The 27375-nt window shown below is 34.3% G+C and overlaps 1 protein-coding gene and 1 pseudogene across 1 annotated transcript in view; one reads left to right on the top strand and one right to left on the bottom strand.

The window, feature by feature from the left end:
• Positions 1 to 27375, top strand: part of LOC145266419 (transmembrane protein 41B-like) — a 96332-nt gene that overhangs the window by 17047 nt on the left and 51910 nt on the right. The window lies entirely within an intron of this gene.
• LOC145266773 (U2 spliceosomal RNA) lies at positions 24755 to 24900 on the bottom strand (annotated as a pseudogene).

The following is a 27375-nucleotide window of genomic DNA, read 5'->3' as shown; positions in this document are numbered from 1 at the left end:
CATTTGGAAGACATTTGAGGCTTTATTACTGAAATACAACTTAATTTTATGCATGGTTTGTGAAAATTGGACTTCTACATTACGCCATATGAGTGAGCAACCCGAAGTTGTATTTAAATTATAAACTCCAAAAAGTATCTTTGGAATAAACTGCATATTTATATAATAAAAATATTTTTCTGTGATTTATTTTAATTTAAAGTTCGACACTTCTAAAAAAAAACTCTGTATAGACCAGTATGGCTAACCATACCGAGGGGATCTTATTTCAGTTGCAAAAACTGTTATTTTGAATATTTAATCGGGGTTATTTTAAATATTTAATCGGGGGTTATTTTGAATATTTAATCGGGGGTTATTTTGAATATTTGATCGGGGGTTATTTTGAATATTTAATCGGGGGGTTATTTTGAATATTTGATCGGGGGTTATTTTGAATATTTAATCGGGGGTTATTTTGAATATTTAATCGGGGGGGTTATTTTGAATATTTGATCGGGGGTTATTTTGAATATTTAATCGGGGGTTATTTTGAATATTTAATCGGGGGGTTATTTTGAATATTTGATCGGGGGTTATTTTGAATATTTAATCGGGGGGTTATTTTGAATATTTGATCGGGGGTTATTTTGAATATTTAATCGGGGGGTTATTTTGAATATTTGATCGGGGGTTATTTTGAATATTTAATCGGGGGGTTATTTTGAATATTTAATCGGGGTTATTTTGAATATTTGATCGGGGGGGGTTATTTTGAATATTTGATCGGGGGGGGTTATTTTGAATATTTGATCGGGGGGGGTTATTTTGAATATTTGATCGGGGGGGGTTATTTTGAATATTTGATCGGGGGGGGGTTATTTTGAATATTTGATCGGGGGGGGGTTATTTTGAATATTTGATCGGGGGGGGGTTATTTTGAATATTTGATCGGGGGTTATTTTGAATATTTAATCGGGGGGTTATTTTGAATATTTGATCGGGGGGGGGTTATTTTGAATATTTGATCGGGGGTTATTTTGAATATTTAATCGGGGGGTTATTTTGAATATTTAATCGGGGTTATTTTGAATATTTGATCGGGGGGGGTTATTTTGAATATTTGATCGGGGGGGGTTATTTTGAATATTTGATCGGGGGGGGTTATTTTGAATATTTGATCGGGGGGGGTTATTTTGAATATTTGATCGGGGGGGGGGTTATTTTGAATATTTGATCGGGGGGGGGTTATTTTGAATATTTGATCGGGGGGTTATTTTGAATATTTGATCGGGGTTTGCTTGTAGGGTAAAGTGTCCTCATGCTAGGTTATCCTGAAAACCCGTGCACAGAGAAACAGGTTAGGCATTCGTGATTCTCTCCTGTCGAAATGCCTAACATTTATGTTTAGACAAACCACTGTAACCAAGTGGATTTTGCCACAAATAGAATCTATGGCGAAAGTGGGAAATGTTTTCAAAAGATAAACTTATTTTGAGAGCAATTATTTATTTTTTTTTTTTTTTACAAGTGGTTAATCGGTTCACTTCACTTGACATAATTATACTTGTTTTTTTTTTGTTTTTTTTTTTCATTCGTTGTGAGTCAAGGAGAAATCTGCTGGTTGTTTACATCTACATTATTGATTTCTTAAACGAACGCATTTCACGTGAAAACATTTTCATGGAAAAATTGGTATAAATTCTAAAAATTATGATAAATTATCCAGTAGATATACTAGGTAGAATTTTTAACAAAACAAATCGACACTTCTACACTATTAGAACAAAATTTCAGAAATCGTAAAACTGAATTTCACATGAAAACAATAGTATCTACAAAAAATAGAATTTGATGAAAATGATTGTAAGACACATGAGAGTTCAAAAAGGAGGTAATTTTCCATTTCGCTTTAAACAAGATGGCCAAACTTTTTCACCTGCTAACACTATTAAAGTTTTTGCTTTTAATAATTCAGTAATGTTCAGGTAATTTTGACTGCATAATTTGGAAGCTACCATTGTAACTTATTAGCATTGACAAAAAAAATCAGTGAAACCATTGTTTTTTATCTGAAAACTCTATCATTTACAAAATTTCATCCTAATAGTGCAGAAGCGGCAAAAAATCCACAAAAATATTGTTTAAAAATGGCAGACCCTTAATTCAAGTCAATGGAGATAAATCCGTTCAGTATAATGAATTGGTTGCATAACTGTTCCACTTTAAAATATACGATAAAACTTGATAATTTGATAAATTCTGTTTTTAATTGGAATTATTTTTTCTACTTGATCATTTTTTTTTTTTTTTAATTTATACTACTTTCGCCATGACATGTAAGTACATAATGTTTTCACCTGAAATGTGTTTTAATTTTTGTCCTAATCCAGATTGCTCCATTTTGGGGGACTGGATTTTTTTTTTATCTAACTTCATTCTCATGGGCAGGTAAGTAAATACATTAAGAAATCTATAGACATACTTGTGGTATCATCAAGTGAGAAACAATACGCAGACATGATGATATAGATTTATTCTGATAGGTACAATAATAGACGTCCATGTCAGGTAGCAACAAATGATAACTCAGTTGACAAATAAATTGTTACGCATTTGATATCAGTTGCGATTCTCAATTTGCAGCTTCAGTAAACAACTACCAGTTTCGCTCTCCTTAGATATACGTGAACCATAGTTACATGTTCAAACCATGTCATAACTATTTTGTTATTATTTGTTAAACTACCTTTTAGCTTATTAGATTTACAAATGTAAAATTTGGGAAGAATGATCCTTTACCTATGCAGATTTTTTGTAAGTGGATCAAATGTTTCATGGTCAAATGTTTCATCCTAAAATATATTACTGACGTTTAAATGAGTTCAGTTACAATGTTTGATAATAAATATTGCTGTTGGTATATATATCTGCTTTGAGGAAACAATAGGTTTCTGTGCCTCAGATTAATCTGTTGCTGAGTTGCTGTATCTGTTGTGACTGTGCAAGCCTATCCTGGATCGGCAGACTCTGTTGCAGCTGCCACAGATGTAGCTTGTCTGGTTTTAAGAGCTCCATTTCTGCCATTTGTACTTTCTTCTTTCCTCACAACACCTGCCTTCTCATTTGAAAACATCCTTATAGCATGGGTCTCCCTGCTGGTTATGAGCTTGTCATATACTTATATTCTTTTGGATACTATAGTACAGGACTACTATTAATAGTGATGTTAGCAAATGATTTTTGGTTAGGTGAAACATGTTGATACTAGACTGCATTTATCTTGTTATACTGTGTCCGTTACTGTATGTTGTTTTTTTTTTTCCTTGAGGAGTGCAGAATCCCTTATTAGGTTCCAGTCGATTGCATTTGTGACCCCAGTGTCTTGAATGGACAGTTATGAACAAAATGTCAACTGCTATAGTTCCAGCAAATGGTTGAGGGCTTACCTGCCTACTACTACTTTTTTTTTTTTTTTTTTTTGTTAAACACACAAATACAAATACCCGGGCAACGCCGGGCACCCAGACTAGTTGTTTAAGAAAAGAAGCTTAGCCCTGGCACTATTGAATGTTACCATCCATTTAAGTCCCCATTCCACTACAGTGAGTGAGGAATGAAGACAGGAATTTGATTTGTGGATTTTTGTTCAGGCCTTTTTAGTATATAATTATAATAGTATATATTTATTTATTTATTTTTTTTTTATGGAAGTCACCACTTATTAAGGCCCAGAAGCCACTCGGGGATGAGGGTTATTGCGTGTACTGTAATCAATGGGGTAATATAGTAATCGTTAGTAATGGAGATTTTATAAGGCGGATTACTTAAGGGGGGCGGTTTATCAGGAATTTGTTTATGTTGGACTTGAAGACATCCAGGTTTAGTCAGGTGGGAAACGGGCAAACAGAATAGAGTTCCACAGGAAGCTTTGTTCATGGAATCTACGTTTTGATTTAGGCACAGATAAAGAGTGGGGAAAATTATTGACAGTGTTTTCAACTAGACGGGTGTTTTTCGTGAAAGACTGGCGAGTGGGGGGGGGGGGCCAGAGATTGGAGCTCGGATGAGCCTTGCCATGGAAATAACAATAAAACAAAGACAGGCTCGCAACGTCTCTTCTGTGGAGAGAGGCTGCAGGGAAGAGAAAAGGACATCGCCCACTAGGTTATGAAGTCTATTATTTTACAAATGAAGTAGAATAAAACAAAAAATTTTTTTTTTTTTTTTTTAATTCAATTTTCACCCCAAACAAGGCACAGTGCCACTTTGAAGCAGGGGGCTACTATTAGAGACTTAATTAGCGGGGTCATTATGAAGGGAGATGAGTAGAAAGATGTTTGTTAACATTACGTTTGAACTTCTGCATATCAGTGCAGTTGGGAAAGCAGAATCCCGGAAGGGAGTTCCAAAGACCCGCAGTTCTGGGGAAGAAACTATTGGAGTAAAAGGCTTTCTTGCACCTAGGGATCTCTACTGTAAAGAGATGAGACTTAGTAGCTTGTCGGGTTTGTCGGGGGTAGTTACGTCGGGGAGGTACAAGTGTTTGCAGTTCGTCAGAGCATTCACCATTAAAGTATTTGTAAAACAAGCAGAGGGATGCAACATCTCGTCGATGGGACAGAGGCTGAAGCCTAGATGAAATATTAAAAGAATTATCAATAATCATTTAAATAATGGATTATAATATAACAAACCGAATAAAATAAGAATATTAATAATCTATCAATAACACGATAATCAGAATGATGATTTTAATATTTAATTTAATATATTAATTATGAATTTTTGGAATCGACATTATACTTTATAATAGCTCTGTTTGATTTTAATAATCAACCATTGAGCTGATATTAATAACTCCTATTGTATATACACATCAATGCACAGACCAAATAATAATTAACAACAAAAAAAAAAAACTAAACTGCCGGTAATAAATTATGTATTTGATCTATTTGCACATTTCTTGTTCTCTTTCGGTGGAGGAGAAATCCTTCACGACTGAGACAATTTTTATTTTTGTACCTTTTCTCCACGTTAAAAAAAAACGACCCTGGTGTCTAACTCTGTCCCGTGGGGAGGCATAGTAAATAGGTACCTATGTTATCTACTTATAATGAAGGAGCAATTTAGTGTGTGTCTATCTCTCGAAATTTTTGTAAACGTAAGAAATAATTAAAAGATCAAGAGAATCGATGATAGTGTAAATATATAATGAATCAGATTATCATAATGAAGTAAGGATAGATGTAATAATCTATTGTTGTTGACAGCATAATCAGAATGGTGATTATTTTAATGTTATAATCAGTACAATAAAAAAATAACATATTACTAGCCTGGGTTCCCAGCATTTTCCGGTGTTTGGAGGTGTGTGTTGAGTGCAAAAAAAAAAAGAAGTGGTGGCAGGCAGGCTCAAACCCGTACTGCAAAAAAGGAAAAGAATATGAGAAAAAAAAAAGTGACATCTTTGCTGTTGTGCCCATCGCCAAACCGGAAGTGACAAATGTTTAAATTAAGGCTAGTCAATCAAAAAGAGGCAATGACTTTCGAAAATATTGGCGAAAAAAGCGACCCTTCTCCCTGTAGAAAAATGCCCAGTTGAGGGTGAAGGAATTAATCTTTTTAACCAATAAACTCTTAAACTACTGGTCACATAACATTGAAATAACCAGAAAATAGTAATAATACACCAAGGATGGTTTATAATGAGTAAAATCTTTGTTTGGATGGATGACTAATGGATACAAAAATGTTGGCATGTTGAAATGTAAAATGTTCATTTCAACTTGACAACATATTTCTATTACTTTTGTGCATACGCAAATTCATTCATACATTGAAATGGTTTAATTTAAAATTTTTATCTGTCGATAGCTCAAACAGTAGGAAATGCATCTGGATCGCTAAATGTTTTAACTTTGATTCTTACTGATGTCACCTAAGTCATTTTTTTTACTTTTAAAGTCAGTACTATATATTAGGTACAATATAATATTCAATAGAGAATTGGTTCTGTAATAATAAATGAAATTAAGCATATTCTACAACAGGACAAGGATAGGCGATCCCCCTCCCACACACACACACACACACACACGCTATTAAGTTTTTAGTAGGAATATTTAATCATAAACTCTAACCAAATACATTACAGTAAAAAATAATATATTAAAATCTATTAAAGGCCTTAACATATGTACATTTGAGTTCTGCATCATGCAAAAAAGAAATGACCAAGTCCATCCCCCCCCCCAATAATTTTAAATACAAAACAAAGTAAAATAAGTAATTAATTTTTGATCTCCCGAGAAAAGGGGGGGAGCTGTAAATTTACCCTTGTCCGTTCATTCGTCCGCACTTTTCTCAATAACTACACCTTGGAATTTTTTTGAAATTTTGCACAAACATTAAACATTTTCAGGGAAAACTCCTGTTGTGGTCCCCTAGGGATGCCTTTCGGGTTAAAATGGCTAAAATTGATGCCTTGGATTTTTATAAAATTATCTGAAAAGTTATAACTAACTGATTTCTATATAATTTTATGTAACTCTAACGCGATAACTCTTGGGTGTGCCCCAGGGGCCCTATTTTTGGGACTAGTTTACCATAATTGTTCAAAATTTTCTGTGTATATCTATTTAGCAGTTTTGCATGGTGCTGAACTCAAATTTAAATATGTTGAGGCCTTGGGGACTTTTGGGGCTAAATGGGGGGGGGTTAAATGATGGACTTAGTCATTTCTTTTTTTTGCATAGTGCAGAACTCAAATTTACATGTTAAAGTCTAAAACTGCACCGTTTGTTCATTTTCATCAGGATTTGCCATTACCTTAGGACTTTTCGGGCTAAATGTGAATAAAATGCTGAATTTAGTCATTTTTTTTATGCCTCGTTTACTGTGCACTCATGGGGGAACCATGCATGCTTCACTTGTTTTTATGGCAATCGCTCCAGACAAGACATTAAGCCACTTGATGTAAGGAGCTAAATAAAATACTATTTCAAGGTTAAAAACTTGCCGACGATAAAGTGTTAAACAGAATAGATTTTGACCCGGAAAACGGCAATTCTTCCCTCTTTGTCAGAAACATTGCTCATGGAATTTGAGGACTAAAGAAAGTGAGTTACGAGATCGCTGAAAGTAAATCCAAGATCCACTTTCTGCTCTTGTTTATATTAGATTTTAGGTTAGAATTATGGGGGCATCTTGAGTGGGTGTTGTTCACCCAGATGTTCACATGACCAACATAAGAAATTTAAATTTGTCAAGAATCAAAGAGAAAATTTAAAACGCAAACAATCTAAACAAAGAAACTATTAGAGTAGAAAAATTTCTGCAATTTGTATCTCTATAGTGAAGGAGTGTGATTTTGTTGCTTTTCGGATTTGTTGAGGGGGCACAAGTGCAGGTAGTTCATAGGAGCATGGAAGCTCCGATGAAGTAAATTACAATATGAATAGCGTATGAACAAACAAGAGGGAATGATGAGAAAATTTACAGAACAAAGAGAAAATGAGGCCATTTTTTTTTTTTTTTAATGTCAAATATTTTTCCTCTTTTTTTTTTTTCCTGCATATGTTTTTTGTTGGTGCAAATCAGATTATAATAATTTTACGTTTCTAATTTAAGGATGCAACACTAATCCAACTTTCTTTAAAAATAAATAAAAATTATAAAGTCCAATATTCCCCTCTTTTAGATCTGTTTAACATGCATTAAATATTAAGAGAGTAAAACCAGACTGTTTGACATAAGTGTTAGCTAATGACCTAAGAAGCAAGTGTTCACTCTTAAGTCAAGTCATACCAAAGATAAAAAAAATTGTACTTGATGACCTCTTACTAAACACCGACCATTATAAGGTGAGGATAAGGAGTAAGTGGAGCAATCCGGAGAAAGAAGTGGCATCCTCCCTTACATCTGTGTAGTAGCCAATAAAAAGGGAGGATTTGGGTCACCCTCGATTTTGGTCATCTACTTTACATTTTTAAGCACATCCTGATAAATAAATGTCACAGACTCGTGCAGATGAATATCTACTTGTAACCTTCAATTTACCGACACCATTCCACCCTAACCCAAATTCCCAGAAAGGTCATGTACACTACCAAGTTAGGCTTTTATATTTTTTCGTCTCCTTCATATGCGTTGTAGAATTTAATCTTAACATACCTTCACATATTTAAGTTGAGCATAAACTTCATACTCATTAACGTTTTGTACTGATTCGACGACAAATTTATCTCTCTCCCATGGTGAGATGTGTCACAAGGGTCATAAAGTGAGATTGGAGAGTCGGTGCTACTAAGGAGGAGCACTCTGGACTACAAAAAATGTCTAGACAATCCTGTTGGCATTTTCTGTAGAGGCACCTCAGGCAATTAGCAATAAACTAACCCTTTCTCAAAAACAGATGGTAAAGCCTGGAAGAGTGGATCTCCAAAAATTGCACAGGACCAGCTACATACCGCAGTCAGCAGGGAAAAGGTGATTTCATTATATCTGCTCTTCTCAGTGTCCAAGCAATATAAGATGTATCAGTCAGATTTATTAACCTTTGTTTTATTTCATAAACTAAAAACTGTCTGTACAAATGAAATCTTGTTGCCACATCTCGGCAGGAGCTGCTTGGCACACCCTATCCAGCCTTTATAGAATTTAAAACCAGCTTCAAAACCTAGTAGGTTCTCTCTCCTACAACCTCTTTCCCCACAGGAAAAGGTGTTTGAGCCTGTCTCTGCGTTATCGTTATTTTCATGGCAAGTGCTCGATTGAACTTCAATCTGTGGCTCCCCGCTTGCCAAACTTTCACAAAAACACTTGACTAGCTACAAACACTATATACGATTTCCCCCACTTTCTAACTGTGCCTAAATCTAAATTTCTTTCCCAAAACTGTCTACCTGTAGAACACTGTTCTGCTAGCCTGCTTCTCAGTTGAATACAACATGGTAACCTTCAAGTCCAATGTAAACAAGTTCTTGTTGAACCGTCCACATAAAATTCTACCCAATCTACACCATTAACGATTATTACACTACCACCTTACATTCATTAAGCCTCATCCTTGAGTGTCCTTTGGGTCTTGATAAGTGGTGACTCCCAAGTAAAAAAAAAAAAAAAAGTTATTGGATACTGACAGGACTCTCATGTTATTTATATTCGTTGGACTACTCTTATTTCTATTTTCACAATGTAAATGTCAACTCTGACCATCTTCTGGTGTATCTTGTCGAACTCTGGAATCTGCACAGTTTGAATGGAACCCTCTACTTAATCCATGGGGGTAGCATGCTCATTCTGTCAGCCATGACTAAGTAGAATTCCAAGTAATTCACAATTGTATTTTGAATTTCACCCTCACTGAGGATTCAACCTCCAGAAGAGTATCACTTACAACTGAATTTTACCAAGTACTTTATCCACTATGCCACAGGTTCTTGCACTAACAGAGCTGCCCAGCAATTCTCGGATATGTTCTGTATAATAATCTGCTGAATTAATCCGGTTGCAGAACGATTTTTCCTCTGCTTTCTTAGTTCTGGGTCCTTGGTGTGATCTCTTGAAAAACCAAGCAGTTGAATTGTTTTCGTGATGAAGGTTCAATTGCAAGAGATTGAAATGCTCAGCTAGTACATAAAGATTAAATGGTTATATCACAATTAGGGCACATGTTAAATTCAGCAACAGTAGCACTCGTTCTAGGTGGGTTGAACTGGGTTCCTCCAAAGGAGGAAGTGTCCTGAGAATATGAAATTCACAAGCTGTCCTCAGTTTCTTGCATATCTGTCAGAGAAAATAACGTTAGTTTTTGTACCTGCATGCAACAGAAGGAAATTTTTTTTTTTTTTTTTTTTGTTCACACACAAATGTACCAGTCAGTGACGTTCTGCCAGTATTAATTTATCTAATTGATTGATTGCCTGGTCTAGTCAGGGACTCACTGTGGTACACTGGGAAAAAACTTGCAGCCCTGTCTTATCAAAGAACCTACTGTTGATTTTCTATGCCTGGCTCTTCTTCTTGTGCAGTGATAAAACTTCTCAAATACACTTGTGATGTTAGGCTGTATAAGAGTGTTAACTTTGGTCAAAATCAAACGGTTTCCTTTTCAATCGGATTTTTTCGATTATCGATTTTTGATACTGACCGGAACCATACCAGAACAAAACCTATCTAAGAACACTCCCAGAAAAACTACATTTGTGTGAAATTTCAAAAAATTCCACCCATCTCTTTTGGAGTTCATAGGAAACAAACTTACGTACAGTGTTTATATATATATATATATATATACTAGCAGGACACCTGGTGTTGCTCAAGGGGAGAGGGTAACTTATTTCTATTAAAGTTTTTATCTTTTTCTTTTCCCTCTATCAACCCCTTACATCCATTATTTCTCCTCCACCCAACTCAGTCCTCTCTCTAGACATATGCATATTCACACAAACAACCACTATCACTATGCAAGAGAGAAAGAAGGAACCTTAGTAGAAGTTATTGTCCCCCAATGATGCTGGTTTAATCAGAGATGAGAGAGAAAAGATAACAAAATATCAAGGTTTATGCATGAAGAGAAACTGGAATCTTAGGAAGATCTCTATCATTCCAGTAATTATAGGAGCAACTGAGCTCATAAAAAAACAATTTCAAAAACTATCTGGCAAATATACCAGGTGAACCAAGTGAAAGAGAGATTCAAACAATAGCATTTAAAGGGACGGTCAGAATCTTAAAAATGATCTCTGTTAGAATATCTGAATTAGCAGGTGAATGTTTGATATCTCCCAGGATGCCCCATCCCCGACTTGAACAAACCGATAAGAAAATTAAAAAAAAAAAAAAAAAACGCTATGTGCATTCATTGAGGAATGAGTTTGTGTAAAGGAATTCCTTGAAAAATATCACTTCTCATTAATTAGTGGCTGATTTCCCCCTGACCCACTGACAGAAATTTTCTAAATTGTAGATAGTCATCCAGGGCAATGCCAATCAATAAAATACTCATTTTGTGGGTGTTAGTTTTGTCCGGGTAATTATACATGCATACATACAACTTCCCTTTATATAGTATATTCATTTATTATTTCAGAAAAGGTCTATCTTTTGCATAGAGACGTTAAGTGTTTTAGTTGTAACTAGCCTGGGTACCCGGGTGTTGGAGGTGTGTGTTGGGAAAAAAAAAAAAGTGGTAGTAGGCCGGCAGGCAGGCTCAAACCTGTACTGCGAAGGAGGAAAAGTATGTAAAAAAGAAAAAACGTGACGCCTTTGGTGTTGCGTCCATCACCAAACCGAATTGGCAAAGGTTTAAATTAAGACTAGTCAATCAAAAAGGGATGACTTTCGAAAATATCAGCGAAAAAAAGCGACCCCTCCTTCCTTGTAGAAAAGTACTCGGTTAAGGGTGAAGGAATTAATGTTTTTTGCCAATTTTTCGATATTTATTGTCCGAAGGGTTAAGCTTCAAAACAATACCAATCTCATGAAAATCCGTTGCCTCTGTCAAATGTTTTAGGCAGACATACAAATATACATGCATAATAAAAAAAAAAAAAAACGTTTTCGTAGGTAAGTATGAAGGATCGAGCCCGAAGTTTGAAATTAAATGTGAAAAAGAACGTGTGACGTTAACCACTGGGCCACCGCGAAATACTAACGGAAACACATTTGAATTTAAGTATTTAGAATTGGCAGGTGCCAGTTTTAATGACTTAATGAGGTCAACTTTGACTGCAGGGCAGTTTTTATTTACTGCGGGAATGCTTTTTGTTTTTTCCAAGATGTTGGGGGGGGGGCCAGCTCCCCATAACAAGGGGAGTGTCCAAATTGAATAGCAATTGTCTGATATAAGGAGAAACTCCACATTGATCAAAGCTGATTGCTTTTGGACGTTCCCGGCGATCGCACCGGGAATGATGTCCTAAGCTCCGTTTTGCTTTTATTATTATACGAAAAAGCTTAATGCACATGCGGCGATCGAAAATTGTTGAATATTTATCTTTTCAAAGTCGGGCAAATTAAATAGACAGGCGACCCCGGTTAACTTGTAGATATTATCATTTAGACGCGATATAAAAAGTTTTAAGAAGGTTGTGAGGCGATCGATCAGTTCTGGGAAAGAAGCCTTTCTCGGACATACACGAAAATGCACGCGCACACACAAACATTTTCACTTTTCTATTTATGGATAGAAAATAACAACATAGAAGCAGTTTAGGAAGAGTCAAAAACACGCAGCAGTATATTTTCCTCTTTTTCCCAGTCAAGAACAGATCAGTCCAGTTTTATGTAAACCTTTACACACGTTTGATGATGAATTAAATTATGTAGATGAGAATTAAAGAATGAATGAATATTTAACAATAGAAATTAAAGAGAATTTATTATGTGAAGGTGGAAATTGATTTTCACGTTAATGGGGGATGCTAGATTATCTTGCTAAGCCAATGCAAATTAATGGACAGATTTAAACAAATTCCTCTTGCAAAAGATGACAATCAACAAAAGCTCTAAATCACAAAATGTTTTATATATATACTAGCGGGGGGGGGGACCCGGCGTTGCGAATGTGTGTAGGGGGCCTACAGTAAAGCAAAGAATAAGCAAAGTAATAACTCTGTCTAAATATTAAAAAAAAAAGATGTTAAACTTCTTAAAAAAAAATCGGAAAAACCAAAACAAAAAAAAGCAGCGAACAAACATCAAACCTGTTTAAAAAAGAAATCGGGGGGGGGGGAGCAAAATAATGGTAAAAAATGATAAACGTGTTTGGGAAAACAAAAACAAAAAAACACAGCGAAAAGCAAAAAAAAAAAAAAAAAAAAAAATGGCATAAATAAACCTTCGATGCGGTTAAGTCCATGGTGCGTTTCACCCAGTAGAAAGCATAGAACGAAAAGGAACGTTAAAATTCCATTTTTTTATGCCTCGTTCAATGTGCACTATCTTACATGGAAATCTCCAAAACCTTAAGTTCACACATGTATGCTTCCAAACAAACTGACTACCCCCCCTCTCTTTTGGTCGTGTAGCATTACATGTGTTTTTAACGCACAGGTGGTCAAGCTCCCATCTGAGTACACTAAGCTGCCAATGACTAAACCTTATTCTTTATTGTCCTTAACTAACAAAATTATACACTCAATATTTAACATGGACAGAGCTGTTAAAAAAATGTCAAAAGACAAGGTTTTTTATACCGTGTTTTTTTTATAGTGCAATTTTTTATATCGCGTTTTTTTATACCGTGGCCTCATGCCTTGTTTGGAGTAATTTCCATAAAATAAAAAATTAAGTCTTTTGCCACTTTTTAAAACTTTTTACTACCAATAAAACCCTTGAACCAATTGAGCAAAACATTGAGATTTATTCCTGAGTTTTAGATCTGCTCTTTTCCATTTTTTCTGTTAGTGTCAAATTTATTTTTATCCTTTATTTAACATATATATATATATATATATATATATATATATATATATATATATTATTTAGCTCCTCTCTAGGAGGTTTGGCACAAAGTTAGGTGAAATTTTGAAATGTCTGTGCACTAGAATTGCGTGTTCCGGCTCACAAAAAAATTATTTCAGCAACCAGAAGAATGAAAATGATTACGCTTTGTTTTAGATAAGTGCAAGTCACTTCTAATACAAAGAATTAAAACAACAATAGCAAAAGCTCTGTGACGGTGTAAGGTAACAAAGAGGACAATGGCAAACCAACTTAATGGACTGATATTAAATATTTGACTAAATGTAATAAAAAGCCAAAATGTTCATGAATGTTTATATCAAGTGTCCTCCATCGTTTTGATGGCATCTGTTTGACATATTGAGGATAGCAAAGTCATGTTGATTAAAATGAAATAAAAAATGACCTTTTTAAGTTCTGATTGAAAAGCAATTAATATCAAATCAAATTTGAGGACACAACATATCTTAATTTTATTTTATTTCGGACTATTAGTCTCATCTTATCTTTTTATTGGTGCACAACGTTTCGGCCAACTTCCTCAATAAGGAATAATATATATACACAACATATCTTGTTTTAATGGAGATTGTGTGTCTCTAGTAAAAAATTATGTCTGAATTTCTCTAAATTACGTTTCCAAACTTTTTAGATGACGATTGATTATTCATATTATTTGGACTACTGTTTTTATCTTGAGTGTTATTTACACAACGTTTCGGCCAATATGACCTCTTTAGGTTTATCTTGCTGAACTCGGAAATCGTCAGAAAATGAAACTCTTGAGTTAATCCACAGCATGCTCTCATTCCATCAACCTTGAAGTTTGACGAGGCATACCGGAAGAAGGTTTGACGAGGCATACCGCAAGAAGTAGGTATCCCAACGAAAATTTTATTTTCATTATATCTTAAAAAAAAAAAAAAAAATTAATGTGGTCATATAGATTTTTGTAAACCATAAACAAAAGTACCAAATGTATTTTGGTAGCTCAATTAGCCATCAAGTTATGATCGTTCAAATTTTGTCGGAAAGTTGAAAATTTGCTATCCTGGTCCGGAAGCCAAATTTCATAGTATATAACTAAAAATGTAAGCTACTAGCAAGTGAAAAATTCTTATAAATGTAATGTCATCTTGGTTTTTTTTTTTTTTTTTTTTTTTTTTTTTTTTTTACATAGGCGGCACCACTTATCAAGGCCAAGAGGCCACTCAAGGATAAGGGTTAAAGAGTGTAGAGTAGTCAAAAGGACAATATAGTAATTGATAGTAATGGAAGTTCGGTAAATTTGTTAACTTAAGTGGAACGGCTCATCAGAAACTTGTTCACGTTTGACTTGAAGACAACCATATTATAGACAGCTGGAAAACGGAAGACAATTCCACAGGCGTGCAGTTCTAAGAAAGAAGCTTTGATCATGGAATCTATGTTTAGGTTTAGGCACAGATAGAGTGGGGAAAATTATTGATAATGTTTTCAGCTAGTCTAGTGTTTCTTGTGAAAGTTTGGAGAGGGGGGACCATAGATTGAAGCTCAGTCGAGCACTTTCCATGAAAATAACGATAAAGCAGAGACAAACTCGCAACATCTCTTCTGTGAGACAGAGATTGCAGCGAAGAGAAAAGGACATCGCTCACCAGACCACGAAGTCTATTTTGAACCCTATCAAGGCAGGACAAGTCTTTTCTAGCAGCTCCTGCCCATATGTGGCAACAGTACTCCATCCTTGGACGTATCTGGCTCTTATATAGATAGAGAATTGCATCATCAGTGAGATATCTACTGGATCGATAGAAGGATCCGACCATTTTTCCAGTGGCCTGTCAAAACTTGAGGCCTCCCCAAGACGAGAGCCATTCATTTTAATTGATGCCAGATGGGGATCAGAACGTTGGTGATGTAAAGATAGAAGCTTGGTTTTAGATGTATTAAAAGTAACCAGCCACTCCTTTCCCCATTGTACAACGTGATCAAGATCAGAGGAGAGAGAATCGGAGAGAACTTGGTCGTTTACTGTCTTAGATGTGCTACCATAGATGGTAGTGTCGTCAGCAAAAATGTCTATGAATGATGTAAGGATGTGATTTGGAAGATCATTAATGAAAATTAATACTAATGAAAGCAATAATTATTAGATGAAACCAACCTAAACACTAGACAAAATCCCACTACCAATGGGGAAAAAGTGCAAATATTACACTGAAATGCAACTTTGACTGTTCATATCATTTTCATTTCAATTGCTAATGTATTGAATCTTCTTAGTATGATTCATAACACATTAGGGATCAAGATAAATTTTCTTTTAATTATAAATTGATAAAACCACTCAATTGTGGACCATGTAAAAGCAGTCGAACAGACAATTTGGTAAAAAGGGCAAAAAAAAGGGTTAAAAAAAATGAGTTAAAAGTATACGTTACTGAAATTGTTGTAAAAATGTAACCATTGGAGGTAGAAGCTTAAAACTTTGCAACTTTACTAATTTTGGGGTGAGGAATTAAAAAAAAATGTTTGCCTTGTTTCTAATAAAACTTTTTGCCACAGAAATATTTTTACTTTGGAGAATTTAAACTCTCCAAAAATAGACCGGTAACAATAAGATATAGAAATTTGTTATTGTTGCAATATTTTGGAGAAATAATGAGGTATGATCCCACACAGTCGGACGATTCTATTTATAAACGATGCTGCTAAGAACTGACGAATCAAATTAATTCACGTTCTGCTACAAACCAATCAGAAACCAGAATTGCTTCATAAATATTAAACCTTTTCTGGAGCAATTTTACATGTTCTTTCCCAGGTTTCGACACGGTAAGAATATTTTGTTCTGTGGAACTGTCTACTACAAACAAGTCACCTCCCAGGACTTGTGTGTAACAGCGAACCATCTGAAACTGTTCTGAAACTCAAAATGGCTTACACTTCTAGAGTTATGCAAAGTTTATTGCCGAAAATGGAGACGCCATTTTTTTTTTTTTTTTTTTTTGCGCAACTGTTGTTAAAATCTGAGGGAGAAATCATTATTTTAAACTATGACCAAAGCATGAAATAAATAACAAAAAAATTAAACTAGATAATTTTTTTTTGTTTCATTTAAATTAATTTGTTGTTGACCCTAGTTGGTTTAATTTAAAAAATGTTTCAGTAAAATTATTTCTCCGAAAAAAAAAAAAAAAAAAAAAAAAAAAAATTTCAAAAAATCGATACATTTTTATGCAGTAAATGTTTTGGTCTTCAAATTACACAATTATGAATATGTCATTTTCATTTTTAATAATTTTTTTTCATTTCCTGTTTTTAATAATAAAAAATATACGTTTCATGAAAAACATTCCCGTTTTCATTAATTAAATCGATTTTCAATTAAATAATTACGTATATATGTTCTCTTTCACTTTCTTTATTTCATTTTTTTCATAGTTCTTTCCGGAAGTAATTAATATCTAGTTTAATTTTTTTGTTATTTATTTCTAACTTCGGTCATAGTTTAAAATACTGATTTCTCCCTCGGATTTTAATGACAGGTGCGCGAAAAAAAAATGATGTCTCCATTTTCGGCGATAAACTATAAAAGTATCGTCTCGGGAATTATTAAATAAGCAAACAAAAAAAGATTTTTACAATGAAATTAATTTTTTCATTTACACGCCATATGCACATAGCTTAATTATATTTTCAGTTTTTATTTTTTTAAGTGATGTACAGTGTAATTAACAAATAATTTAACAAAATCTTCAAATTTATCAAAAACGCCCGATAGAACATAAACAAAAAAAATGCACATTTTTACGTGAAATGAATTTTTTTATTTGCACATGATTTGTTGCACGTAACTTAAAACTTAGCTATATTTTGTTAATTTTTTTTTTTTAAAAGTAATGTAAATGTACAGTCTAATAAAAAATAATTTAAACTGTTAGATATATCAAAATCGGCCGACAGAACATAAGAGAAGTAAGTAAACAAAAAAATGAGGCACACTTTTTAAAAATGAAAAAAAAAAATTTTCCGTCACAGTCACACGCAATTAAAAATGTTTGTTTTTTTTTTTGGTTTAAAATGTATGCAGTTTAATTTTTAAAGGATAATTTAACAATGCTGAAGTTTATCCAACTGAAAGAAGATAATGCAAAGAACGTATGAAAGTTTGTAAGAAGATATAGAAAATAAACAACTGACATTATTTTTTAAATTGTAAATTTTCATTTCTTTTATTGACGCGCTTGTCACCCTAAAAATATTATTTTAAACAATAACTTTCTATAACTTTTAAATAAACAAAAACAAACTCACTTAAGAACTTTGATTGAAAACTGTGAAACAAGTTTGTTTACAATTTTCATGATGATACTTTGGTCACTTGGGATTAAGTTGTAAATCTCGATATGTAGGTACAGTCACTTTTATTAGTGGCGCTCCTTGATTTATCAGCGTAGTAATATGACACCAACAGATTATTAAAGAGGGGATATTTCTCTACAAAACGGAATTTTTTCAATTGAATTTTTCATATTTCTTTCACTGAAGTTTTCAAGTTGGATTTTTTTTTTTGTGAAAAACAACTTAAAACCCTTTTTTTAAGCTCACCATATTGATAAGTGACCTTGTTTCTTTAAATTGGTATTTTTTTTTTTCTTATAAGTAGAGACTCACAATATCGTGCGCATCAAATTTGAAAACACCATTTTTTTTGTGTAAAAAAAAAAATAAAGTGGCGTTCACCAAAATTAGTGACATAACTTGAAGTAATCTTGAAAAAAAACTATAAAAGAATTATATATCGATAAAGCAAAAAGATTAAATTTTATTTAAATACAAAACTTTATCAAAATAACCCAAAAAATAAACAAAATATCGCAAGTTGAAGTTAAGGGAAATTTAACTTTATTTACCAGTTTTCGCAGCCTAAACTAGGCTAGTTTGTGATACCTGGAAGAAGGTGTGAGAAGATATACCGGAAGAAGGTTTGACGGTTACATCAATGAAAACTTTGTAAAAATAAGTCTGAAGAATTCAAATAATCCAAATAATTTCAGATCATTTTTAACATTTCAATCCAAGATGTTTTATTTGCACTGATAACCAAATCTATCTACTCAAATACTCAATTCAATTTATGTGTTCAACAAACTCATGGTGAATGCTATGGCTGATTAACCGAATAGATTTGATTGTCCAATAAATAAGACATTAATTTCTTTTTAATGTATAATAGTACTAGTTTATTGCATAATTATGCTGAAGAAAAGATAAAATTAATTTATATTCATTAAATTCTCTCTAAAACTTGTTGGAAACCTTAAAACTTCTTGTGAAATTTGCTAAAATTCTATTTGTTCAATGATGTATGAATTTATATAAAAGGGTTTTGCAATAGTAAGCCGCTAACTTAGTGCAGAATATACAATGTAATGCTTTGTGTGAACTGGTTTGTTTCTTACCATATTTTGTAAATTTTATTTTGAATGTATAGCTTCTTGATTTCTAAAATAAATCTCGTGTACCTAGTGCCCTATTTATAGGAAAGTTAATATTTCGCTTTCTAAATAGAATAGAAAATGTAGGATCTGGCATCCGGGCTAAGATTACAGTACAGTACCTGTTCTAATGCTACACTTAATTTGTCCTTTAGTCAATGTAGGGGAAACCCTTCTATACTACGGCAATTTGTATTTTGGCCTACTGTCAGTGTAACTTTTTGAGGAGCTGGTTTCCCGCCACATTAAAAACTATCATGTTTCACATTTCGCTCTCGTGGCGAAGTAATTAAAAACCAATAGAGCAGATTTTTACTTTCAATTTGTGCACTCTAATCGATTTTTAGTCCTTATACAAAGTTTAAACTCAATAGTAAAAAATTTAGATACCCTGGGACTTAATTGGTTAATATATTGACTTTTGTTTAATTTTGGTTTAATAAGTTATGAGCAGTAATGATTTCTAATCTATTAATATTTCGGTACATGATACAAAATGCCTTAATGAATCTTGCTTTCCTGCCTGCTGGAAAACTGCTTCTGTGGTATCAGTTTGAAAGAATTCTGTCAAAAGAACTGAACCAGCAAATGACCGCTCCATTAGCCTCTTCACACATTTTGCCAAAATATTTGAGTCCATAATTAACCAAGCTCTAGTTCAACGCCTTACAGATGCTAAACTTCTGACCGACCAACAATATGGATTTAGGCAAGCCCATTCCACGGCAGACATCCTAACTGTAATCTCTGAGCGTGTATACCATTCACTTGACAAAGCAGGAGAGGGTAGAGCGGTAGCTCTAGAATCTAGAGTCTAGATATATCTAAGGCTTTTGACAGGGTATGGCATGAAGGTCTTCTCAGGAAAATCAGATCATACGGTATCACTGGAAGAATACTTAACATAATTAAATCCTTCTTAGATAAGAGAAAAATCCAGGTTGTCCTTGATGGTCGTACATCTAAACAATATGATATAAATGCGGGAATGCCTCAGGGGTCTATCCTTGGACTGCTATTATTCCTAATATTCATAAATAACCTCCCTGACAAAATTGTCTGTGAGATGGGTATATATGCTGATGACACCACACTCTATAACAGACATGACAGGAAAACAAATAAACACATATCTAAAGAAATGGCAGAAACCCTAGAGGATGACCTCCAATCTGTAGTGGAATGGGGACAAAAATGGATGGTCACATACAATGCTGGCAAGACTAAACTTGTTTTCTTCAATAATTACAAGGAACCTTCTTTCCCACCAATAGCAATGGCCAAAGCCTCTTTATCTGAAAGTACATCTTTTAAACTCCTCAGCCTAACGTTCACAGGAAACATGAGTTGGAACAGTTACATTGAAAGCATTGCCACGACCGCTGCGAAAAAGGTAGATTCTCTCTACCGTGCTAGAAAGCTACTAACACCCGAAAGTATCCTGTACCTCTATAAGGCCACCAGTCGCACATGTATATAGTATTGCTGTCATATTTGGTCTGGTGCATCTGCTACTAGTCTCTCACTCCTAGACAAGGTTCAAATGAGAATCGCCAACCTAATAGGTCCTGAACTGTCATCTAAGCTTCAGCTTCTGTCCCATCGGTGAAATGTAGCATCCCTCTGCCTGTTCCACAAGTACTTTAATGGTGAATGCTCCGAAGAACTGCAAGCACTTGTACCCTCTCGATGTAAATACCCCTGACAAACCCGACAATTAGCAAAATCCCACCCCGTCACAGTAGAGATCCCTAAATTTAAGAGAGCCTTCTACTTCAGTAGTTTCTTCCCCAGAACCGCTAGACTTTGGAATTCCCTTCCGGGTTCCTGCTTCCCCAACTGTACTGACATGTAGAAGTTTAAGTGTAACGTGAACTGATATCTTGCTGCCCAACTCCCCACATAGTACCCCTATAGCTTATGTCCCTGATAGTAGCCCCCTACATCAAAGTGGCAATGTGCCTTGTTTGGGGTGAAAATGTAATTTTAAAAAAAAACTTTTTTAAACTAGCAGGGCTACCCGGTATTGAAATGGATGATGCTGAATAGTATTAAGTTTTTCACCCCACCCCCACCCCAGAAAAATTATTTGCTGTGCATTATTACTGCATAGCATTACAAATCATGTTCAATTCTTGATAACATTCAATGATACAAATGGCTATTTGAGCACCAAAGAATTTTTTTTTCCTAAATTTTATGTTTTATTTTTTCTGGGTTACATTTATTTTTTTAAGGAAAAAATTTGTAGGGTTTGTTGTGTATTTACGTTTTAGCTGGATATACAAACACAGACGACTGTCCTTTATATAATAGATAATTTTGCGGATAAAATTTAAAGATAATCTATATAATGAGTCTACATATTTTGCCAAAAATGACACAAAAAAATAATCCTAATAAATATAGTGTCGGTGACATTCAAAATACAGTTGAAAATTATTTAGGACTTCTAGCCAATCATGGCTGAAGAACAAGTGAATTAGATAACATTGACCAAAATGTTGTGAGAATAGTCCGAATAATCTAGATAATACGAAAAGAAATAAAATTTGTTCTTTTCTTTTTTTTTTTTTTTTTTTTTTTTTTTTTTTAACACAGTGATCACCACTTATCAAGGCCCGGAAGCCACTCAGGGATAACGGTTATTGCAAGTACAGTACGTTAGTGTGGAGATTTAATGAGGTGTTTACTTAAGAGGGCGGTTCATTAGGAATTTGTTAACGTTGGACTTGAATACATCCAAGTTGTAGTCAGGTGGGAAGCAGGCAGACAGAACAGAGTTCCACAGACATGCAGTTCTAAGAAAGAAGCTTTGTTCATGGAATCCACGTTTTGATTCAGGCACAGATAAAGAGTGGGGAAAATTTTTGACAGTGGTTTCAGCTAGACTGGTGTTTTTCGTAAAAGATTGGCGAGGGGGGGGGCAGAGATTGGAGTTCAGACGAGCACTTGCCATGGAAATAACGATAAAACAAGGATAGGCTTGCAACGTCTCTTCTGTGGTTGCAGGGTAGAGAAAAGGGCATCCCCCACTAAGCCACGAAATCTATTTTGTACTCTGTCAAGGCAGGATAGACTGTTTTTAGCAGCTCCTGCCCAGATATGGCAGCAGTATTCCATCCTTGGACGTACTTGGCTTTTATATAGATAGAGAATTGCATCAGTAGTGAGATATCTTCTGGAGCGGTAGAAGGATCCCACCATCTTTCCAACGACCTTGGCAACAGACTTGATGGTACGTGTTCCATTTCAGATCAGGAGTAAAAGACAAATCCAGAAGCTTGTCAAAACACGGGGCTTCTCCTAGACAAGAGCCATCCATTTCAATTGATGCCAGTTCTAAGGATGACAAATTCTATTTTATAAAGAAGAGTTATCCTCCCTTACTGATTTTTACTTTCAGGTGATTTATTAAAAATGTTCCAGATTACGAGTCATCTGAGCCAAATTAAGAAATAAAAAAAATAAATTGCAACTATGTTAATAATAGGGTACAATAACAAATATAAGTTTAGTGAAAAACAGTTAGGTTCGTCAGCTTAAATGCTATTTGGGTCTGACTTTGAAGACCCAACAAAATAATTATATATAAGATTAGATGTTCAACATATCTGATAAGCAGTGCCTGTTCATAGATAACAAATCTTATCACAATTTTTCTTAATGAATATACGGGGGGCAGTCGTACACACATGTAGGCATTGCTTTTATAAAAAATTTATTTTATAAATCTCATCTGTCTGTTGAAATGTACGTATGTATGTATGTATGTCTGCCTAAAACTTTCGACAGAGGCGACGGATTTTTATGAGATTGGTATTGCTTTGAAGCTCGACGTCTCAGACGGCAAATATTGAAAAATTGGCCAAAAGCGTTAATTCCTTCATCCTCAACTGGGCAGTTTTCTAGAAAGAGGGGTTGATTTTTTTGCGAGCCATTTTTGCAAGTCATCGTATCCGTTGGATTGACTTTGCCTAATTTTGACATTCCAAACTTCCGGTCGGTTCATGGAGTAGTAGCGGTAAGACGTCAGATTTTCTTTCACTTTCTTTTCCACCTTCACGTCACAGGTTCGAGCCTGCCTGCCTACTACAACTTTTTTTTTTTTTTTTTTTTTTTTGCTTAGCACACACCTCCAAACACCCGGGCAACGCCGGGCTAGTTTAATATAAGAAAGATTGTTTGTTATAAAACTATAGTAAACCTATTGATTCTGAAACAGCTGGCGCTTAATATTTCTTTGTTCTATCACTTTGTCTGATGCCCTAGATACTACTAAATTGGTCTATGAAGATCTTAGCTAGAAGCCATTGTAAGTTGTGCTATTAAGAGATTGCTTACAAAAGTTTAATTATTTGCATGATTGTGACATCAGAATTTGATAGTCTAACAAGACAACTTCCTCATGTTTAATGCGGTGGGGCTGAAGGATTTAAGATGTTTAAAACAAAAAAAAAACGGTTGAAAACAACCATCTGAGAACGCTGCAAAACCTATTTGAATTGGTAGTAAAATAGAAACTGTCTACTTGATGACTATTTCCGGTTTTTTAAATAGGAAAGTAATGTTTCTCAAAAACTGTAACGCATTATATTAATAAAGAATGTTTTTATGGTGCTAGTCCAGAGTTCAACCTAATTAAAAAAAAAAAAAAACAAAATATGGAAAACACAGAAAAATCTTTGCTGCATATATACTCATCACAAAATGAAGATATTTGGACCTTTTTTTTTTTTTTTTTTTTTTTTTTAAAGTGGGGTGGATTGAACTATCGATGTGCTCTGTTTTTTTGAGGGGGTAAATCAATAATTTGATTCAATACTTTAATTTTAATATAAGAAAATCAAACCTGTTTTTATAATTGGAATACTTTTTTACGTTTATATTGAAAATATTTAAATACTTTATTTTAATTCCACTTACAATCGCTATATTAATAAAATTGTGTGACCACTTCTTGTGTACCTGTGTTTCTCGCCTCTCTGACTTACACATTTTTATTGACTTTCAATTAATTCAAATCAAATTGAATGGCATAACATGAATTCAAAAGAAGTTAATTACAAAAACGACCCTAGTGTCTAACTCTGTCCCGTGGGGAGGCATAGTAAATAGGTACAAAACTAAATCAATCAGAATGCTTTTTAGTTTCTTTGTAAATAAGTCAACCATTTTAACCTTTGGTTAATAGTAAGAATTAAAAAGCAAAACTGAATCCCTTTGTGACCCTCATTATTTTACAGGAATTTGAAGCCATTTAAACAGTCAAATGGCATGTAATTTAAACTGGTGTTAAAATTCTTAGCAAATCCTTATGTCAGCTATTTACATCAAATAATAATCATATATATTACAAAAAATAGTCAAAGATTCAAGTCATGATCCTGGATAACACCGGATGAGTACAGCTACAGTTTAATATATGGTTGACTTATTTTATTTAATCGCACGTAAACCATTATGATCATTTTATTCTTAATTCTAGGAATCATTTTTGTAAACATTGTCCTTTTTGTAAAAGAATTGTACTATTATTTTGCATAACAAGGCGGATAGCCATTAGTCGCGTGCTCTCGTGTAATGAATGAATGCGTGAATGTAGGATTGACATGAAATTCTTAAAGATAAACTAAAATGACCGAAAAATGGGCTGAAATGACTTAAATAAATAAAAAGTAAATGACTTAGAATGACTTTAATGAACTTAAGGATGAATTGAATGACCTTAAGAATGACTTGAATGCTTAAAAAATAACTGGAATCCTTCAAAAACAACCTGAATGATCTGGAGAATGACTTGAATGGCTTTGAGAGTGACTGGTTGTAAAGTGGGTGATCATTTTACATTAAATTAATACAGAAGTAATCCCCCATTTTATATCACAAAGTTACAAACATAAGTACAGCATGTAGTGAGAACAGATACTGCACGTTGATCTTGGCCAAAAGGCCAAGAAAAGCTTAAAAAGCTAAGAACAGCATCTATTAACAACAGACCTTTGATCTTAACCAAAAAGGCCAAGCACAAAAGTGTTACGGACAGATCGGCGGACAGACGGACCAACTTATAGAGTCGCTTGCACACGACTAAAAATAGATAGAACAAGGAAATTCATATTTTTCTTAAGTTTTATTGTTTTGGTACCTAGCCAATGTTGGTTAAATCTGCTAGTATATATATTTAGATCTTCATGTTCACTCTGTTACTTATCAATTTGGCTCTTGTCCTTTTTCATTGCCTTCCCCTCACGTTGGTTCTCGTCTTCCCTCTTCCTTTCATTAGCTCTTGTCCCTCCCCCTCATTTCATTGCCTCTGTAGCTTCATCTCTCCCCTCGTTTCATTACCTCTTTTGGATTTTGTCTCTCCCTTCTCTTCATTGCCCCCTCCTTGTTGGTTCTTGTCCTTCCCTTTCCTTTCATTGCTATCCTTTGGTTCTTGCCCCCCCCCCTCCGTCTCCCATTGTTTCGTTGCCCTCTTTTCAGTTCTTTCTATATTAACTTCCTCTTCTTTAATATTTGAATGATGGGTTTGATTTGATTGAACTTCTTTCTTCTCAGGACAAGATGGACGATTGTTTGTAACTCCATTGAGTTTGGACAGTGCAGTCGGTCAGTATGATCTGCACTTACACTCAACTTTAAATTGTCTTCTAATCCACAGCACAAAACTCAAATGATTTCTTTTTTTTTTCATTTCTTTTGTAATTATGTAGTTTGAAGTTTTTAAAACCAAAATAAATATTTAATTTCATAACTAATATCTATAAGATAATTCTGCTTGTCCTTCTCTAACCATAATCTCAGCCATCATACATAGAATTTGGATTAACATCTATTTTATTGCATGCATGTGTTGCACAATTTTAGAAATTCTAAACTAAATCCTCCGGCTTTTTTTCTCAATTCCAACTTTATATCGGCCTCTCTTGGCTTTCCCCTGCCAACTGATCTTGTTTTCTCAACTGTTCTACATCTACCAATCCAAAAACTCTCATCTATTCTTTCAATGCGATCAAAAAAAAAAATGTGCTGATTCAGGAAATCTTAAGTAGGACGACCCCCACCTCCAGTGTGTTTTTAGTATTGTGGTGAATGATAATCCTGTGTGTGTGTGTGTGTGTGTATGTGAAACGGCACTAACTCTATTCGGGTTTAACCAACTTTGCCCAAAGGAGGAAGTTCCATGTGAGTATGAAATTCACAAGTGGTCCCCAGTTGCATGTATATCCCCGTTAAGGGAGATAACATTAAGTTTTTGCCGACGTCCTCCTACATACAGCGCCTGGAATTCCCAAATTGGTCACCCATTTTAGTAATGACCAGGATCAACATTGCTTAACTTCCGTGATCTGATAGGAACCAGTGTGTCAACATGATTATGCCATATGATAACCCTAACTAAGATTAATATAAATCAATAAAAGGTACAGTGATGAGGAGGACCCCCCCCCACTACCCAATTTTTGAGTAACCTTGTGCCTAATTTTTTTTTTCTATTGTGTTTTTTGTATATTCCAAGAAATTAAAAAAATGTATAACACAATCTTCCTATATTGTCCAGATTTAGTTTTCCTCTGAGGTCGTCAGATCTAAGCCTGTCTTGAAGACCTGCATTACACATCCATCATATGATTCTCATGTCTTCTCTTTCCATGCAACACGGTCCTGGATATGACCTTAAACTATATCCAGTGGTGAGTCCCCAGCTTGCGGGCTTTGAGGAGTGTGGAGCCACCCTTTAATTGCCATTGCTCCCAGGTCCACTCTGACCCAGAGTGGTAGTACCTGTTAGGGTCCCAACTATGGGTTAAATAGAAACTGATTTGAAAACAACAAATATATTCTATTCAAAAAATTTTTCTTCAAAATCTTTGGATTTGGCATTAAATAACCTGAAAAGGGTTCATATGCCGTAAAACAACCAACCAACCAATCCATGCAACACAAATCCTTACTGGCTAAGGTTTTATTTCGACACATCATTCTGTGTACACATCTGATAGGAAAGAGAAATATCACATTGGAATAATATCCCCTGACGAGTACCTTTTTATCCACTTGCCTATGTCCCCAGTGGAACACAGCAGTCAAAACATTGTTTTGGCATTTTATGCTTATATATACCTTATCATCCATACACGCATAAAAAAAAAAGATTGCCCGATCAACAAAGATGGTGATTAATATGATGTCACTAAGGTAAACTATTCTGACTTTACCTATTTTAAAATTCATGATTCCAAAATCAGATTGTCATTCTGTCAACTATAATGTTACAATTTTGAATGGGTACATTTCAAAAACTGACCTTCATTTTATTGATTCGAAGAATATTGTATATTTATTGTAAAAAAAAAAAAAAAACACAGAATATTGTTTTATAAAGAATTAGCAGGCTGCCTGGCATTACCTGGTCATAAAATACACTTAAACATAT

This window comes from Euprymna scolopes, chromosome 41 (assembly GCF_053919585.1).
Source record: "Euprymna scolopes isolate OS-2025 chromosome 41, ASM5391958v1, whole genome shotgun sequence".
Classification (NCBI taxonomy): Eukaryota; Metazoa; Mollusca; class Cephalopoda; order Sepiida; family Sepiolidae; genus Euprymna; species Euprymna scolopes.
This window is presented reverse-complemented; position numbering and strand designations above follow the sequence as displayed.